Raw genomic sequence first — 19043 nt, forward strand, 5'->3', positions numbered from 1 at the left:
TCTGAAATTCCGAACCTAATACATTTTCTTTTATCCTGCCCTATTTATCACGTCATCAGTAAAAAATACCTCAATCCTCTATTTAGGTGTAGAGCTGTCAGAAATACAACGCAAGCATTGGCACTGTGTGTAAACGCCAAAGAGGAATTTGCAGTGCATTCTGTTGTGAACCTTTTGTTGAGTGCATGGAGGGTAAGATCAAGCTGTATCTCATAAACTAAACGCAGTACTTGGCACAGGTGTCAGGTAATATTATCCCCATACATATATACATATGGTTGCCATACATAATGTCGCTGGGAAAAGGTTGTGGTGACATTATATATGGTGACCATATGTATGGGGATAATATTACCCGATACCAGAGAGGTGTCCCCCGCTGCACTTGGGGGGGTCCTCTGCATGTTCAATGTAATAATGTAATTATCTGCTCTGTCTCAGCATTGTGCACCAGGTCACCCTCTGACTTTCAGGCCCAGGTACCTGTCTCACCCTGCCACCCACCCGCACTCTCTCCTGGCAATCCCTTGCACTGGGGTCTGTATCTGTAACCCTACAGCCCCCCCACCCCTGTTTTCTGCACTTATCAGACACACCCTGTCTCTTGCCTTAAACCTAGCACTTGCCACTTGCTGGCTGCACTACCACTGTTTGTTGCTTTTTATAATTTATTTATTTAGGTTTTATTTATTATTTGTATTCCTTTTGCTCAGCACTTTCCACCTCTCCCCCCTCCCATGCACTTTCCCCTTTCCCTCTCCCATGCACTTGCGCATTCTCAATGTCACTGGTCCTAGTAAAATCGCTGTTTTGTTCCACCAGTTCCCCTCCCTTGCCTCGTCGCACTCTGAAACACTTATGTATGAGCACGATACAAATATAATATCAATATCAATGTCCCTGCAGACAACTGCCATTTTTTGGCAACTTTTTTGCCAGGGGACATTTGTGCAGGGACATTATTACATGGAAACCTTGTCATAGAAGTGGGGGGGTGATTGGGGTTATTTTATTCTCATACCTCTGAGCTTGATTTCTTACCCGATTGATATTTTAATTGGGCATAGTTTTTCAGTCAGAACATGCGTTTTTAAATTTGGTTTTAGAGTTTTATATGAATTTACACGAATATGCCTGACATTTGTTAACTGTATTTGTGGTGATTTAGCGTAGGGTATGTTTGTAACTATTCTAATAATGCACTGATTGTGATTATGCTTTGTTTGCGTCAAAACGTTTCGATACTTTACCGAAATAAAGTTAAGAAGAAGAATCGTATAGACCAGTGTCTATGTTGAATCAAGATGTACAGATCCTGACAGCTCTACTGGCTGGACGCCTTAAAATGTGTAATTGGCTCCCTGATACACCGTGATCCGACCGGATTTGTTCCGGGTAGAATACATCCTTGAACCTGCGACAGCTTAAATAAGTCATTGAAAGAACAAAGTCACATGAGGCTCCATGTGTGGTTGCCTCACTCAACGCCATCAAGGCTTTTGATTCGCTATACTTAAGCTGGATATATGCAACATTGAGAGGATTCAAAATTGGGGAGGGATTTATTAGATGGGTACAGCTTATTTATTCCATACCTGTAGCCAGAGTCTATATGGGCAAATATAAATCTACGTCATGGGCTATACGGCAGGGTACAAGCCATGGGTGCCAATTACCACCAATGTTGAACATTTTGGCGCTACAACCACCAGTCGCATTCCTACAAACCAAGTTCAGTGCAGCCGGAATAATGGTTGATGGGTCACGACATGTGATCACCCTATGTGCAGAGGATGTTCTCTTGTACCTAAGTGATCCTGAACATAACTTACCATGGTCCTTGAGGTGTTGGACAACCTTGCTTAGCTCTCGGGTATTTCCTTCAGTGAAGAAAAGTCATGTCCCCTCTGGCTAAACTGCACAACTGGAATTTGGAGGAGCTGCCAGATCTGGGTTTTCGCTGGGCTATCCACACGTTCCGATACTTGGGGATAAATATTTGGCATGTGGCGGAGCGTACGCATGAGCAGAATACTGTCACAGCCATGGACGGAAAAGAGAAATCTATGCGTTTTTGGTGCAAACTGCCCCTGTCATTAATGGGGTGGGTGGCGCTGGTGAAAATGATCATTCTACCACGCTAATTATACTACTTTTCTAATGTACAGTTTTATATCTCTGCCGTATCCTTTAAAACACTGGACTCTCTGATTAGAGGATTTCTCTGGGGCAAAAGGGGGACAGACATTTGCATTGACTATGGTGCGCATGAGATATGAGGACAGGTGGGGTCCAATTCCCATGGTTTGAGTTGTATTATTTGACGGCCCAATTGCAGCACTTGACGTGGTGGTTGGCTGATAAACAGACATCTGATGCAGGGTTGCTACTGTAGGCCATTAAACCTGTGGTGCTCAAAGAAGCTTTATGGATCCCAGAGAAGTTCCTGGGGGATATGCCTTATATGTTGGTGCTGGGTAGACAGGTGTGCAACAGGACGGTGAGGATTTTTAAAACACAAGATGTGTATTCCCCAGATATGCCTTTATCAGTACATACGTGTAAAGATAGAACTGAGCTTCCTAATATGAGAAAATAGGAAGCTATGCGAATCGCTACCTGGGGAGATCTTTACAAAGATGGATCGTACAGAGGTTTTGTGGATATGGTGGAAGACTATGGGTTCCATAAGGGGTAGTTCCGATGGTACATGAGCCTCACAAACTGCAAAAAAGGAAATGGCCGGAAGCTAGCTGCCTTTGGACAAACTACTGTCGCTGTTTAAGCTAGAGGGTGGCTGGAGGCCTGTGTCAAGACTCTATGGGGTTCTGTTGTTTGATAAAAGCACCACAGTGTCAACGATCAAATTAGCATGAGAAACTGACTTGGGCCAAGAGCTGGGGGACAGACAGTGGGAGGAGGCGCTAATATTTGTGAAACGCATTTCTAGAAGTAGCCAACATAGGTTGGTGCAATTGAATGTACTCTATAGGGCATGCATGACGGCCCTTAGACTTGTGAAATTCAACAAACAAGCGACACCCAACTTCCCCTGGTGCACATGTTTTGGAGGTGCCTGAGAGTTCAAGACTTATAGAAGCAGATCAAACAGACACTTGAGAAGGCAGGTGTACGTATATTTCAGTGGACACCTGTAGAGTGTTTACTAGGTATCTATCCCCGGCCTGGAAAAGGTAAGCATGTGGTGAAGTTAATGGACCTGTCCTGTATTCTGGAATACAGGAGAATTGCTATGGGGTGGAAAAAAAGTGAGGGGCCAATATATTTGTTAATGTGGGGGGATGTGTGGTGCACAGTGGAAACTACTACATGGTTTAGCGGTATGAAGAAGCGTCTTAGGGAACCCACTGCCAACAAAGAGGCCTGGAATGCCCTCCCACATGCAATGTTCAGTCCCTCTGATGATATGCCCCCATGATTGTATATGAGAATACTCCTAACTACAAGAGAAATAGACTAAGACACTATGCCTATGCTGACCCAATGAAAGGCTCCTGACCGGAGATAATGGAGACCCCCCCAACAATAGCCTCCCATTGCTGCCTGCCTACAAAATGCTTATGTTTATGCTCCTGAATGTAACCTGTTTGTTATTGAAAAGTTGTGGCGCCAATGTTATTGTTTGTTATTCCGGAAATGGCAGAATTATATTTTTTCTGGATTGATGTGGTATGTCATTGTATAAATGCCAATTAACAGATTTAAATAAATAAATAAATAGATAGATAAAAGAGTATAAAGAACTGGCCAACCTCTCTGTTAACTGGGATACATTATAGTTCTTCACATTGGTGACTGGTGCCGCTATCACCCACGCACCAGGAATCTCTGGTGGTGCCCCAAATCAGTGAGATATCGGTGAGTGTTTATATAGCAAGATCTGTGGACAAAGTTATTTGATTAAATTATGCAGCTGCTATCACACACCTTGAATATAAAGGGAAACATTGGCCAATCTCCCATTGTCATTGTCTCCCCAAGATGCTGTTCCTGTTTAAGGCACTGGCAATCTTTCTTCTAAAAAGTGCCTGCATTAGTTTCAATTGGCTGGTGGTCACAAAATAAACCTCTAGATTAAGGTGGGAGTTTCTCACAAAAACGTATATGCGAGGGGGGGTAGCCGTCCAGGAACTTTATGTGTACTATTAAGTCTCTGAGGCGTAGTTTGTGAAGAACTGGCCAGAACTATTACCTGAATACCCATGTGTTTGTGTGGAACCATTTCTGCCTAGACTGTTGGCTCTAGCCATGTCCATGCTGGGTGACTGTGGGTCTCCCCGCATGATCTCAACCTGATCAACATGATGTCTACACGTTGGGTATGGTGGCTGGAGGAGACACTATTAGGATGCAACAGGCTATTTTATCCCTGTGCGGAAATAAAGCACAGACAGAACTGGGACATCGCATTGGACCTTGCCTTTTGTAGGGATGGTGACTTGGCTGGGATGCAATTAGTGTATGAGGAGTTTATCACTTTGGGAGATTTTAGGCAATTTAGGAAAATATTAAGTTGCCTTCTAATGCTTTGATTTATCAGAGATTGAGGGCCATTGTTAAAAGGAAGTGCTGGGAATTTCCCAGACCCCCACTGGAATCCAGACCTGGTTCATATGGTTGTAACTACTAATGATGCAGTGGGGTTATTATCTAGAACCTATGCATATATCCTGCAGTATAGGAGGTAACCTGTTCACCAAGCCTTGGAAAAATGGAGAAGTGACTTAGCAGTCCCGCTGAAAGAACACTTATGGGGTGAGATATGTGCTTGTCCAAGGGTATAAACACTTTAAGTGTGTTCACAGGCTGTAATACTCACCTGCCAAACTCTATGCTTTAGACCCGATGAGGTACTCTGAATGTCCTCGATGCCACATGGAGAAGTAATATTTTTATGGCCTTGCCCCAACTTTGCAGAATATTGACAACAAGTAACCCAAATGCTTGATGAGATCATGGAGTGTGTTCTCCCATGTGACCTGATTGCCCTCCTGCTGAGTGCCTTGGCTACAAGCCAGAGGCTGAATGCCAAGGGTATATGATTATCCTTGGCATTGTATAAAAAGGAAAATAGCTGTGTATTGGACACAGAAAGCTTCCCCTGCGCTCGGGATCTGAATGAATGAGGCAGACTTCACAAGATTGTATGGCTCATGGTGTAGACCTAAAGGTATGGGGTAAACTGTACCTTAGTGAGATGTATAGCAGTGATGGTAACTCCAGGAATTGCATGTGATTTAAATCAATTGTTGGTTAGGTCCCCCTGTGTTGCTCCCCATCTGGAAACCAACATCAATGCTATCTTGAAATGGCCTGTTTGACTCTCTGATGAATTGGGGAATGTTACTGTTTAATGATGGCTGAGATGCTGTTTTAACACCTGCAGTTTATATTCAACTGACCTTGATTGGTGAAACATGTTGATATTTATTGAACCCATTCTGAAATTGGCAGGGCTTTCAGTAGCCCCACCTACAAATACGTAGCATTAAGATAATTTTGGGGGTGCTTTATTGAGGCTTAGCACCTACGGCAGGGTGGATTTATTGGTTGTTAAATGCCTGGAAGCCTGAATTCACATCCTGAGTGAAGGATGTGTACTAGGGAAGGCTTTTATGTACCTAATGTCTGGGTGCTAAGGCTATTAGCACCCGTTGGAGACCTATCTCGCTGCCACCCATACACCCCAAAAAAAGATTGTGGGTCGATGGACCCCTGGCGTCCCCTCCGCATTGCGTGGCCAGGGAAACATTGCTCAATGGTGGTACACTGCGTTCGGCGACAGGGAAAGCACACAGCTTGCAGTTGAGCCCACTGCTGGTGCACTACAGGCGTCAGGAGAAGAGTGCGCCAGCGTCTGGGCTGTGAAAAGGAGCGTACAGAGCGCATAGGACAAGTGTGGGATGGGGAGAAGCGCTTCTTACTGAGGTACGCCACACCAGGAGGTCTTTCTCTTGGCCCAGTTCTGCAAGAGCAACCATTCCAATCAGGTAACAGTGCCTGGAATGTGTGTGTAATCCTCCTTCTTGATATGCTGAGCCAAACTGAAGGGCGCTAATGGTGCTTAATGTGCATAGGAGTAAAAAAAGAAATAAAATAAGTTGCTTGAAACATTACTCATGCCATGTTTTCAACTCTCCAAATCTATCCACAAAATGTTAAATCTTTCAGCGGCCCACCCTACACCCGAGTGCCTTCTGCAGTTTTGGAGCTGTGTAATGTTGCATTATGTGCCGGAAAGTGTCCAAATTGTAAACATTTGTTTCGAAACGTTGTACAAAGAATGTTTGCAATGGCTAAATCTACCTGGAAAATGACAGCACTTGCGCTGGTCTCCCCTGCAAACAATTGAGGTTAAGGGCTTTTGTTGATCTGGGTAACACTGCTTAATGTGGCTTAAAATCATAACGCACCATGAGTTGAGACACTTTTCTTATGTAATGTAATGTAATATAAATTGGAGTTGGATAGTGCACCTCTGACATTTTGCTGGCCTCACAGCACAAGTCTATGCATAAAAGGGGGTTGTAAAGACGCAGATCCTATGCTGTAGATGCATATTCATCGGAGTCCTTGATGAGTTGGGTGATTGTAGGTGAGTATTGGCCAAGAGAACCTTGAGTATTTGTTTCATTCATTGGGAGAATCCAAGGTTGATCAGTTGAAATCAGCGCTCAAGGACCTTGTTAGCTGCTCATGTTGGGGATAGAGTGGTTATGGGATTTATAAGTGAGTGGTGAAGTTGCTCAGTTAGTGTGTTGTGTTTGTAGGCAGTGCTGATGTGGACAAGGTTTGATTGCGTGAATATTGTAAAGTGGCGAGAGATGAAGGTGTGATTTAGTTAGATGGGGAGGAAGAATGGTTAAGCGAGAGGCACCATTTTGGTGCATGTCTGGTGTTGGTGGAGTGTTTGGTTATCGTCTCCGTTAATAATGGTTCTTGCTACTGCAGTTTGCTTTGAAGAGCACGGTGGAACCGACCTAAATGAGTCTGATTTCCTGAATTTCTTAGTTGACACATCGTGTGTTGGGTCATTGCATGTTCTGATTCTGTTATGAGGTTACTAATGGACCAACGCAATAGAGGTCTTTGTGGTTATCTGCAGAGATGGTTCTGTCTGATAGATATTACCAAGAATGGGCGTTGGGTGAGGGGGTTATGCTGGTCTCATGCTGCTGTTAGCTCAGTAGCCATGTTTACAGGTTAGGTTTTTTTCTCTGTTCACAGATATTTTGGCATCTGAGTATGATTGAGAGGAAAAAGGACAACCGTATGTGGCTTTTCCAGTTGACGTTTGGTCCCGTTACTAATGCTGCTTTTCTGGATTGAAGTGGTCTCGATGATTTCTAGGGAATTAATTTCCTTATGGTGTATTCTGGGACCCTACTCTGGAAGTCGTGGTGGCCAATACACAGAGATTTGAAGTGAACGCTGTGCTTCAGTGGGCGCCAATTGAATGATCGGAGAACTGGAGTGATGTGTTTGTCTTTGATTGATTCTTAGAAGAGCTGTCAAGTTTTGGACTTTTTGTAACCAGTTCAGTAGGTAATCTGTGAGCCTAGTTTATTAATGAATTAATTAATATTTTTACGTGCTTAACACCGGAGACCAATTACTGTAATGGTTCTGTGTGTGAAGGTCAGGTAAGACATAAGATCATAGCTCTTACGATTACCTTACACTGTGGTTAAGTGTAAGGCCCGTGTCCATCAAGTTTCCGCGTTTATGACCATTGTCGTAGATCCAATTTCTTCGGGACAGGGGATTTGTGTCGGGTTCGATGATGTGGTGCAAGAAATCATAAGCTTAGTTTTGGTTGTGTTAAGTTTCAGTCCCTTTTTCATCACACCGGGGTCAACATTTGCAAGGTATGTGGTACGATTTGGTGCTTTTGTTGAAGAATTATTTTAAACCATGTGAGGCCTGAGCCATTGATATATTCCAAGAGTGGGGTCATGTTTGTTTGTTTGTTTGTTTATTTATAGGGCACCAGAAAACCCTTGGGTAGCTGGGCCCACAGAATAACAAGAATGCTTACAACTTCGTTACAGGTTGCAGCTATACAGATAACATACAGTATTTACATTATATACATTCTTTACATGTAAAGGTAGCATCTTATATACAGTAAATACATTATGTACATTATACGTGTGAGAGTGGAGGGGTACAAATGTCATCAGGTCATCATGCACAGGGTCATAAGTTTCAGGAGTCATTGCGCCGAAGCCAGGTGCGGGTATGGTACCTGAAGCTGTTGGAGGGCTGATCCCTTCTTAGTTCAACTCGTAGGGTGTTCCAGTACTGAGCTGTTTGCACAGGGAAGCTAATGCCTCCAGTTTTTTTTAGTCAGAATCTAGGGGTTTGGAGGCAGAAAGAGTTGGCTGTTCTGGTTGGTCGTGCAGCAGTTTTTCTTATTATTCTATCACTAAGGTAGGGGGAGGCTGCATTGTGCAGACATTTGAAAGTTAGTGTGACAATTTTGAAGGTGAGCCTATCGCTGATTTTTAGCCAGTTGTAGTTTCTCCGCACATTCAAAATGTGCTCTCTGGTTGGGAGGTTCAGGGCCCTTCTGAGCGCGTTATTTTGTAGGGTTTGAAGTTTATTGATGATGTATTTATTTGCACCTGCATAAAGTGCATTGCAGTAATCCAGTTTTGAGAGGATTAGTGCATTAGCAAGGATAATGCAGCTGGCTGGTGAAAGGAAGGGTCTGCATGCTTTAATAAGTTTACCGGTATAGGCTGTGGATGAGGCCAGGGAGTTCACTTGTTTCCTTAGGGACAAAGTGGAATCCAAATAGAAACCAAGGGTTTTCACCTCTTTGGCGACAGGGATTATGTTGCCGTCGATACTGAAGGAGCTGTAGTTGGGGTCAAGTTTTTTTAGGTTGTTGGGTGAGCCTAGAATAAGGATCTCTGTTTTTTTGTCATTCAGGCAGAGGCCATGGGTTGCCATCCATGCCTGAATGAGGGTGTACATTTTGTTTACTAAAGCTGTATCCGTAGTGAAATTGCCCAAAATGGGGATGAGGATCTGGGTGTCATCTGCATAATTTGTGTAGGTAACACCCAGTCTGTCCAATTTGTCCAATAGAGGTTTAGTAAAGATATTGTACATCGTTGGCGAGACACAGGAGCCCTGTGGGACCCCACATGTTGTCTGGATAGGGTCTGCAGAGTCTAGGGTGGAGAAGACTTGCATACTTCTATTGTCGAGAAAGGATTGGACCCAGGCTATGGCTTCACTTGAGAAGTGGGCGGCTGACGCTAGGTGTTTGCAGAGTACTGCGTGGTCCACTAGGTCAAAAGCCGCCGACAGATCAAGGAGGAGTAGCATATCTGTGTTTCCTTTATCGTTAAGCTCGTCGATTTCGGCTTTCAGATCTATAAGAGCGGTCTCAGTGCCGTGCTGCGGTCTGAAGCCTGATTGACGAGTGCCGAGGAGTTGGATGGTCTCCAGGTATTTTTGGATTTGGAGATAGGCCACTTTGTCAATTATCTTCAGGAGGAAAGGGACAGTGGTGATGAGCCTATAGTTGGTGGAGATGGAGGGGCCTAAGGTTTGTTTTTTAAGCAGTGGGAGAACCCAGGACTCTTTTAAGCTGCTTGGGACAGTGCTAGATGAGAAGGATGCATTGATGAGTTTAGTGACGAAGGGGGCAAGGTCTCTGGCGGCATCCTTTTATCTGGGCCGGGCAGTGAGCGCCTTTGCAATTGGAAGGTTTTAGTGAGGCAATGATTTTTTCAGTTTCATGAGTGGAAACTTTAGAGAATTTGAAGGGTGTTAGGCTAGGTTTGAGTGAGGGCGTGGGCGTGCTGGGAATTTCATTAAGTGGGAGCAAGGCTTTTTTTATAGCAATTTTTGATTGTAATGTTTTTACTTTATTTGCGAGGGCATTTTGGATATTAGTACACCATTGCTTGTCTTTGGGTACGTTATCGAGTGGAGGTATGGGAGATTCAAGTTCTCGCAGATGAACGTATGTAGATCAGGTAGGTAAAAAGTAGAGATGAAAGACTGGATCCTTCGGCTACTCCGTATAGAACTGTTCGGTGGCTTGCAGTCTCCATAATTGAAGATATCCAACACTTCACAAACACATACAGGTAAACTGTAGTGAGGAAGAAAAGGTAAATTGTGGAGAAAAGAAACTTCTGCACTATCCAGCAGCTTGAGTGGAATGGCAGAAGAGATTTCTCCACCATTAATTGCTGCAGCTAACACTTTAGACGGGAACACCCTAGTGGGTTGGCTAATGGTTGGCTAGTGGCTGAAACAGCAAATTCTTTATAAAACTTTTGGATAGCTGTTGCATTCTTTTTTACAGTATAGACCACTGCAGCGTCCATAAGATATTTGCTGATAGCTAGATACCAAAATTATTGAAAGTGTGAACCCTCTCCAAAGCTTTGTCCTGTAACATGAATGTAAGTTATGTTTTTCTTGACTAGGTTGTTTTCTGCACAGCCATTTCCTTTGTATTCCCAACATTAATACCAGCAATCATCTTGATCCAATAACCCCTGAACACTACTGCAAGCCCATTAGAATCTTTGTTAGTATTGGCAAAAATGCACCATCTGCAAAAGGAAGGATGTGGTTGTCGGGCCTCCAGTGGATGGTACTTCTAACATTAATGATTGTAAATCAGGGCCTATATCATTCACAAAAATCTTGAAAAAGAATCAGACCACTGCACACCCGTGATTTACTCCACTTGCATCAGAGATACATTTTATGACCTTGCCATTAATTACTGATTGATTACGCGCGGTATTGGCTTACTGGAGTTGTCTAATCAAATCTGACTATGCCAAATTCATCCCTTCGTTCTTCAAGGTTGACAACAGTAATGCACGCTTTTGAAAGTTGAATAAACTTCAGGTGCTCCGTTTTAACCTGAACATATGTTGTGAGGAGTGAATGCAATCTAAATATTTGATCAATGCTAGCAATCCCCCCTCTCTAAGGTCTGCCCCATCTAGGGCCAACATGTTCCCAGAATGAATTAATCTTTCCACTTCTGTAAGATCTTAAATGTTGCATCATGAATTGAAACTGGCAATTGTTTTCAGTGATTCTGGCACCTGAGTAATTTTCATGGCCAGGTTAAATCCCTGACTCATGACTGGAATCCACATAACTGTATGCCAGAGATAAAATCATGTGGAAGAAAGTCGGGCCCTGCTGCTTTATCCAGAGCACCATGATGAATTTGCTACATCATCCATCGATATAGGTTTAAGCCTAATTGAGAAGTCGTTTTTCCATACCATAATTCATCATTATTCCCCTATGTTTAATTACTACAACCCAGCGCAAAAAAATAAATGCATTCAAAATGTACACCTCGAGCACCTTCATTAGTGATCACCCCGGGGGCATGTAGGCAGTCTTTCAAACTGCAATTAACCAATTTCCATAAATCCCTTGTGTTTTTATTTGAGACAGATTCCTTTAATTGAGACCTTTCCCTATCTATTTTCTCCTGTTTTCTCACAATTCTATTTGTATACTCTGACCTGACTTTTCAGATTTGCATCTGTTTATGCACACCCTGCAAAGCACCAAGAGGCATTTTATTATTAAGTCATCTATTGAGGGTATCTGCATAAATCCAACAGTCCTTGTCAAGCCCAGAACATATTTCTCTTGGATGTATCTTCTGTGGATTCTGGGATGTAGCAATGCAATTCTTTCTACCTGTTTTCTCATAACTACACATATTATGGTTTATAGTGACATTTTCGAATGTAATAATTTCGAATGCCTTAATGTCGAATTAATAATGTCGAAAAGAAAATGTCGAATTTTTTTTTTGTTTGTTTTTTTATGGGGGGTTCCCCCCAACCCCCTGTTTTTTTTATTGACACCTTTTTTACTAACTAAACCCAAAAAAAACTATAAAATGAAAAAAATACATATTAGAAAATGTATTCCGACATTTTTTTTTCCGACATTAATGCATTCGAAATTATGCATTCGAAATTTTAACTGGATACCACATATATTATTGATATATCATTGCTGTTCATACTGAGTTGATTGGAATAGGTGGAGTATACAAGTTACTTCCTAATACCAAAGGGGCATGATCCCTTCCAGGTCCCTCTATTATTGTAACTTTGTTAATTGGTCAACCAGGAAAGAGAACCTGGGCTACCAAAGTATGACTAAGACACCAACCCTTCACAGTGCCACTTGCCCGAAGCTCTGTTGCACTGCAGCCAAAGTGCTCACACAAGCATGGCGCAACCCGCAGAACAGTCTTTACAAAATGAATAATCGCATTGATAAAAGAGCCAGTAACTACTCTAGAGAGGGGCAACCCATCTTGAGAAAGCATTACTTTGCATTTGATTAAACCGTGAGAGGTGCTCCACTGGCACCCTTCACCCAAAGCAAGCACTGGCAGTGTACACATTTCCTTGCAAATGCGTTAAGGGACTATGACCAGCTTCCCGTATGAGCTCCGCCTACCCCGACGTCAGTCTCACTATCACTTTCATGATTGTTAGATCCTAACCAAATTCTCCACCCAAAGAGGATGCCCCAATCCTGAAGGAGTGAAAAGTAAACATGCTTGACTCAATTTTTGCCTTTGGGAAAGATTTACTGAGAACCCCTTAAAATTTAAATTCGGACACAGGAGTTAAATCCTCATGAATCGTAAACAAGGACCACTGGAGGTCTGGATTTAACATAAAGAATTAGAACATAGGCATGACTTGGCAATAAATTGACCGGCTACAGATGAATCAGAGACTGTTTCCCTGGCGGCTCCTTCTTGCATTTAGGCAGCCTGTTAAAATTTGGGAGACACTGACTTGTATGTTGGAAATCTGTCATTCACAAATACTATCAGCCCTGGACCTAGGAACTTCCTAACTTACATGGAATCCTCCATGCAATGCTAAGGAGTGTGCAGACGAACACCAAATGTGAATAGTGTCTTGAATATGAGCGTCTATCCTGAAACTACTACTGTCAATTTACTGATATCCTAAAATCAGGCAACCTTCTCTGAGCTCTTTCCTGCACCGGAAGGGCTCTCTTTATGATGCAGTTGGTGAACCAGTTAGAGGCAGAACTTAATTTAGCAAGAAAGGAAATGGCTGAAGTGTGTGCGGCTGATGTCCAACACGAAGCAAATAGGACAGAAATTATATTAATGCATTTTGGGGGGAAAATGTGGTCAAGCCATGCACCACTGTATACAACTTAAAAAGCAATGGACAGCTGTTTAGTAGACAGTCTTTCTATTTGAGGTGAACAAAGACACAATTAACTCCAGCAACACTTGCTTCTCAGGTTCTACAGGTATACCAGAAAAACGATAATTAGTCGGCTTCTACCGGAAGAAGACTTTCGAACTCTTGTGTTGGGAATGAGGTAAAGTGCCAGCAGTGTTATTTGGGAAAACTTGATCATGCTTAGCATGCTGAATACATGGTTCACTTTCAAAAACATCAGATGCAACGCAACAAACAACCAGACCGAGGGACAGATGGCAGGTATGTCAAGCAGAGGGCCACTTGAAGAACATGGAGACAAGAGTTTTCCCAGCCTTAAATACACACATCTCACTCTACCAACATTCCAGAAGCGAGCAAGATCCAGCAATGGTGTCACTTCGGGTATTGCACTAACCAATGAGATGGCCCGATGTCATGCCAGCTGTTATTCACCGAACGGTAAAGCCCAAGACTGAATACCCGTCAGTGAAGTTTGGAAGTTGATTGTAGAGCTCGGGTTGGAGCCTCCTACCCGAGCCTCCTCTCTATGAGGGAGTAAACTATTTTCAGTGATATGGCCCTCTACTGTATGAATAGTAAAAAAGGGTCCCGATCACTTAAAAGAGCAGGGAGAACACACCACCATGTAACCGGCTGCAAAGAAAGATAGAGATTGTAAGCCACAAGTGATAAATAATATACATATGAACCATAGATTCACAAAGTATACCTGATATATTTTCCCCTAGATTGGCTACAAGAGACACCTGCTGCCCTCCTATTAGTAAAAAAATACAAAAAAAAGAAATAGAATAGTAATAACTAAATTGGGAACCAGACTGTATGAAAGTATATTGTTATGTCTTACCACAAGGAGCACTGGATTATTCTTAACGAAGACAACGACAAGTATAAAATAAAAAAGAGAAAGGTTAGTAAGGATACTACTCCCGGGCGGTACGAGGAGTGCTCTAGTTCCGGGTTGGTGCAATCAGCATAGCGTCCAATATGCACGCAGAAAGGGTGTAGTAGTTCCAGTACTCTAATTAAGGGTTATTGGAAGAGGTGATTCCAGTAGTATGAAGGCTGTAAAGCACAGGTGCACTGAGTGCTTTAAGTTTATACAGGAAGATAGAAGCACCTTCCAATTAGTGAGAAAAATGAAATGACTCACTGTTTCAGCAGCAGATGCACAAGTGCTGCGCAGTGAAGGCAGGTAGTGCTGTACACACGGGTAAGCAGGAATGCGTGTAGAAGAATGGGTGAATGAGTTCTGGTGCCGAACACAGGCAAAAGATGAAGAAATCCAAGTAAACAGACAAGGGTCCTGATACACGAGCGGGCGGTGTCAGAAGCAGAACGAAAGGAAGAGCAATCCAATAAGGGAGCAAAAGTCCTGGTACACAAGCTGGCGGCGTCTGGAGCAAAACGAAAGGCAGAGCAATCCAATAAGGGAGCAAAGGTCATGGTACACAAGCTGGCGGCGTCGGGAACAAAACGAAGGGCAGAGCAATCCAATAAGGGAGCAAACGTCCTGGTACACAAGCTGGCGGCGTCGGGAACAAAACGAAAGGCAGAGCACTCCAAATGAGATGCCAGGGGTCCTGTTACACAGATGATCGGAGCTCAAAACAGCAAGGAGAAAGTCCAGAAACCACGAGGGAACGGAATCTGAAAACCAAATGAAGATGGAGCTTCACCTAGCAACTTCAAACAGAAGCAGCGCGTAATAGCCGGCAGCTGTTTATAAAGGCAGACGTACTTGGGGAGTCTTTCCAGCAATACCGTCAAATGGTCATGTGAGAATGACCAGGCAGCATGGGAATTGTAGTCCCATTTACATCTTATGCTGCCTTGCTCTCCCCTGCAGTTTCCATCGTGAAACAAATGGTGCACAAAGGGCCGCACACCACAAGGAAGGGCGACAACCTTACGCCGTGCATCAGGGTGTATCTGAATGTGCCTTACATGCGGCATGGAGGAATCCTGCAAGCACCTGTGCGCACTGCGAAGTGTGACATTATCCACCCACAAAGGCGGCGCCATCCCAGTGCGGGCATGGAAACGACATACAAGGGCAGGTGAACGAGTGTTACTCAGAGGTTCCCAAGACCGGTCTTCAGGGCCGTAACCCTTCCAATCAACTAAATAGAAAGGGCGACCTCTGCGCAACCTAAAGTCCAGAATGTCAGCCACCTCATATTCCAAATCACTGCCCACGCGAATGGGGGTGGGCGAGGAGGCAGTCTAGTTGAGAGAGGGCATGGTTTCAAAAGGCTAACATGGAATATGGGATGCACCTTCCAGGAGGAAGGCAAAGAAAGGCGCACCGCTGCAGGATTAATCACAGCTGAAACCGAAAACGGGCCTGCAAACTTCGGGAGAAGCATGCGTTTGCCAGGAATCTTCAGGTTCCGCGTGGAAAGCCAAACTCTCATACAGGAGCAGGAAGTGGATACCGCTTTGCTCTCTCCTGCGCCCGAAACAAATGACCGCGGACAGAGCTGTGCACTCTTCCGATGTTCCTAACACAGGCCGGGCTGTCCACTGGAAGGGTCGGATCCAAGGGCAAAAACGGAGGATGCTGCCCATAGAGGGCGAAGAAAGGAGACACACCCGAGGCCGGCCGAGTGTACAGAATTATTGTAGGCATATTCCGCAGGAGGAAGCATTGCCAACCAGGAGGACTGATACTGAAGACAAAGACAGCAAAGATACTGCTCAAGGAGGGGCGTGGCTAGCGCGCGAGCGATGCGGACGTGAGCTGAGTGAGCTCCCGTAAGCGCCGACACAATCCTGTACCTTTATCCTGATTCCTGGGGACATCGAGCGACATCAACGCCACGATTGTGCCCGTGAAGCTGGGGGCTACGACCGGCGGAAATCCGGGCTGTGGTCTGCCCGTTTGGAGGGCCATAATCTGCAATTTACTGAAGGCCGGGGGCCCCGAACTGCGAAACCAAGATGGCCGCCGGAGCTTGAGGGCAGACCACCTCCTGTCTGATTGGGGCTTGAAGCGGCCTGGTGTGGTGCGGCACACGCAGTGGACACTGACTTTTCTTACAACCGGAGGTCGCCCGGACAAACGGCTCCTGCTCTTGGGCTGTTTCGACCCAGCCCCGAGTGGTGGAGGACGGCAGCGGCCTGGCCCGACAGAGCTAGAGGTAGGTGGGATTAACTCTCCCCCCCCCCCTGCTCCATACAGACGGTGGATTCGTGGAACCTGCGTGTTGGAAGGTGTTTGGAGGACCCCGAGGCCTTCCACCTGGCCTGTTGCGGGGCTGCGACACGGTACACCGGAGTAGATCCATAAGGGCGTAATTAGCACTGTTCGACCTGCCGTGCCGGACGCCCCACGCCTCCCCGGAACTATGGGGAAAGAAAGGCAGAAGAAACCCTCCACACAGAGCAGCATGGACCAATTTGCCGTCGCCACCACCCCGGCCCCGGCGGCCCCAGCAACGCGACCGAACTCCCCCAATGGGGAGGGCCCTCTTTCTCTCCATGATGTAATGGCGGCCATTGCTAATTCCCGATCCTCCATGGAGACCAAAATAGATAGCATGGCGGCAGACGTCTCCTTCCTACGCCACGATCTACAGAAACTAACCTCCAGAACGGGAGAGGCGGAACAACGTATTTCTGAAGTGGAAGACAATATAGGCGGGATTAACCGCCAACTGTCCCAGGCCTTAAACCGCCTTAAGACCCTTGAATCAAGAGTGGAGGATGGAGAGGGGCGATCCCGTCGCAATAATGTCCGTATCCTGGGTCTGCCAGAAGGGGAGGAGGGACAGTGTATGGAGCTGTTCTTGGAGCAGTGGCTTGTAGACATCTTCGAGGCCACATCCTTTTCAAAGTTCTTCTCAGTGGAGAGGGCTCACAGAATGCCGGCGGGTAGACCACCCCCGGGTGCCCCGCCACGTACTATCATCGCCCGCTTACTCAACTACCGAGATAGGGATGCCCTCCTGCAACTGTCGCGGGCACAAGGCTCGATTACCCATAACGGCTCCCGAATCGCCTTTTTCCCGGACTACACCCGAGAAGTGCAGCGGGCACGACAATCGTTTGAGCCACTCAAGAGACAGCTGGCCCAACTAAATGTGAAATATGGCCTGCTCTTCCCGGCCCAACTGAAGATATATCATGGTGGAACCACGGTTCATTTCAGCGACCCGCAGGAGGCATGGAAATGGGCGGAGGCCCATATAGAAGGTGATTGGACTGCGAGACCGAGGAGGCCGAGAGGAAGACCGAGGCCCAGGCACGCCTCCCCGAGAGGAAACCCGGAGAGGAATGAACAGGGGGTCCTGGACCCCGATGCAGATCAGCGAGGACATTGACCGGACTGTCGCCCCTCTGGCCTAGTAATGGCGCTTTGAAGTATTCTTTCTTTGTTTGTATTCTTAAGCCGGACGCATGAGTAGTCCACCATGGAAGATGTTGACACTGGCGCATGGGAGGGGACTCTGGAGGAGCCTCTGAAAACCCCCCCCCCCCTAGCCGAACTTCCTCCTTTCCTTCTCCTTCTCCTTCTCCCTTTTCCCCCCCCCTCTTTCTTGTTTATCTAGACCCGGCTCTAGGGTCTGGGTTTTTGAGCTGCTACCTTAAGTTGAAGGTCCAGCTATGTTTGGGCGACAGGTACTTCGTGTTGGGGTGGAGTATAGGGTGGGGGTAAGTTGGGAATGTTTGGAAGTTTGTTTGTTACTTCAAGACTGTCATATGTTTATAACGGACACGAACCACTGTCTTTGGTCGAAGTTACCACTTCACCATCTCTCACTGATTGCTACAATCGTACAGACCCCCATCATGTGTGATAGATATCCTGTGCACAGACTCACGGGACACCCATGCGCCACACCAAATCCCTGAAGTTCCTCACCTGGAACGTGAATGGGATGGGGTCCGGGATTAAACGGCGCCTGCTTAGGCAATTTCTAAATAGACACTCCCCTGATGTGGCCCTTTTGACAGAAACCCACCTGGCCGGATCACACTGTGCCTTTTTTCAGAGGACTAATTACCACCTTGCCCTTCAGGCGGGGTACACAATGGGCTCCAGGGGCACCCTCATCCTGATACACAAGCGCATTCCATTTACTCAGCAATTGGTTGAGCGCGACCCAAGGGGTCGATACGTGTTCGTCATGAGGACCATCTGGGGTCAGACGATGGCCATTGCCGCAATTTATTCCCCACCCGGGTTGGGACAGGAATTACTGGACGATCTTACTACCCTTATAGGGAAACACCATCCTGATACGTTCATTCTGGGGGGTGATTTTAATGATACCATGAATGATAACTTTGACCGTTCCCATCTCCGAAATCGCAACCCTGACACCTCGACTAGATTGGCCAGTTTTGCATCGGCCCTTGGGCTCCGAGATGTATGGAGAGAGTTACACCCGACTGATAGGGAGTACTCCTTCCATTCCGGCGCTCACGGCTCCATGTCCAGACTGGACTACTTCTTCTTGCCACATACCGACCTCCATAGGGCAATGTCCGCAGATTTACTCCCCCGGGGCATTTCGGACCACTCCCCCCTCTTAGTTGAATTGCGTATGCAGGGTCCCCTTCCCCCTAGAACGTGGAGACTTAACAATTATTATCTGGGGTCCCCGGAACTGATAGATCGCCTCGAGGAAGTTTCTGGTGAATATTTCGAAATTAACGAGAAGTCGGTGGACAGCCCCGTGATATTATGGGAGGCCTATAAAACAGTGCTAAGGGGTGAAATCCTTTCTTGGACGACACATAAAAGAAACATCCGGT

Source organism: Ambystoma mexicanum, chromosome 5q (assembly GCF_040938575.1).
Source record: "Ambystoma mexicanum isolate Mex_15411 chromosome 5q, UKY_AmexF1_1, whole genome shotgun sequence".
NCBI classification, from domain to species: domain Eukaryota; kingdom Metazoa; phylum Chordata; class Amphibia; order Caudata; family Ambystomatidae; genus Ambystoma; species Ambystoma mexicanum.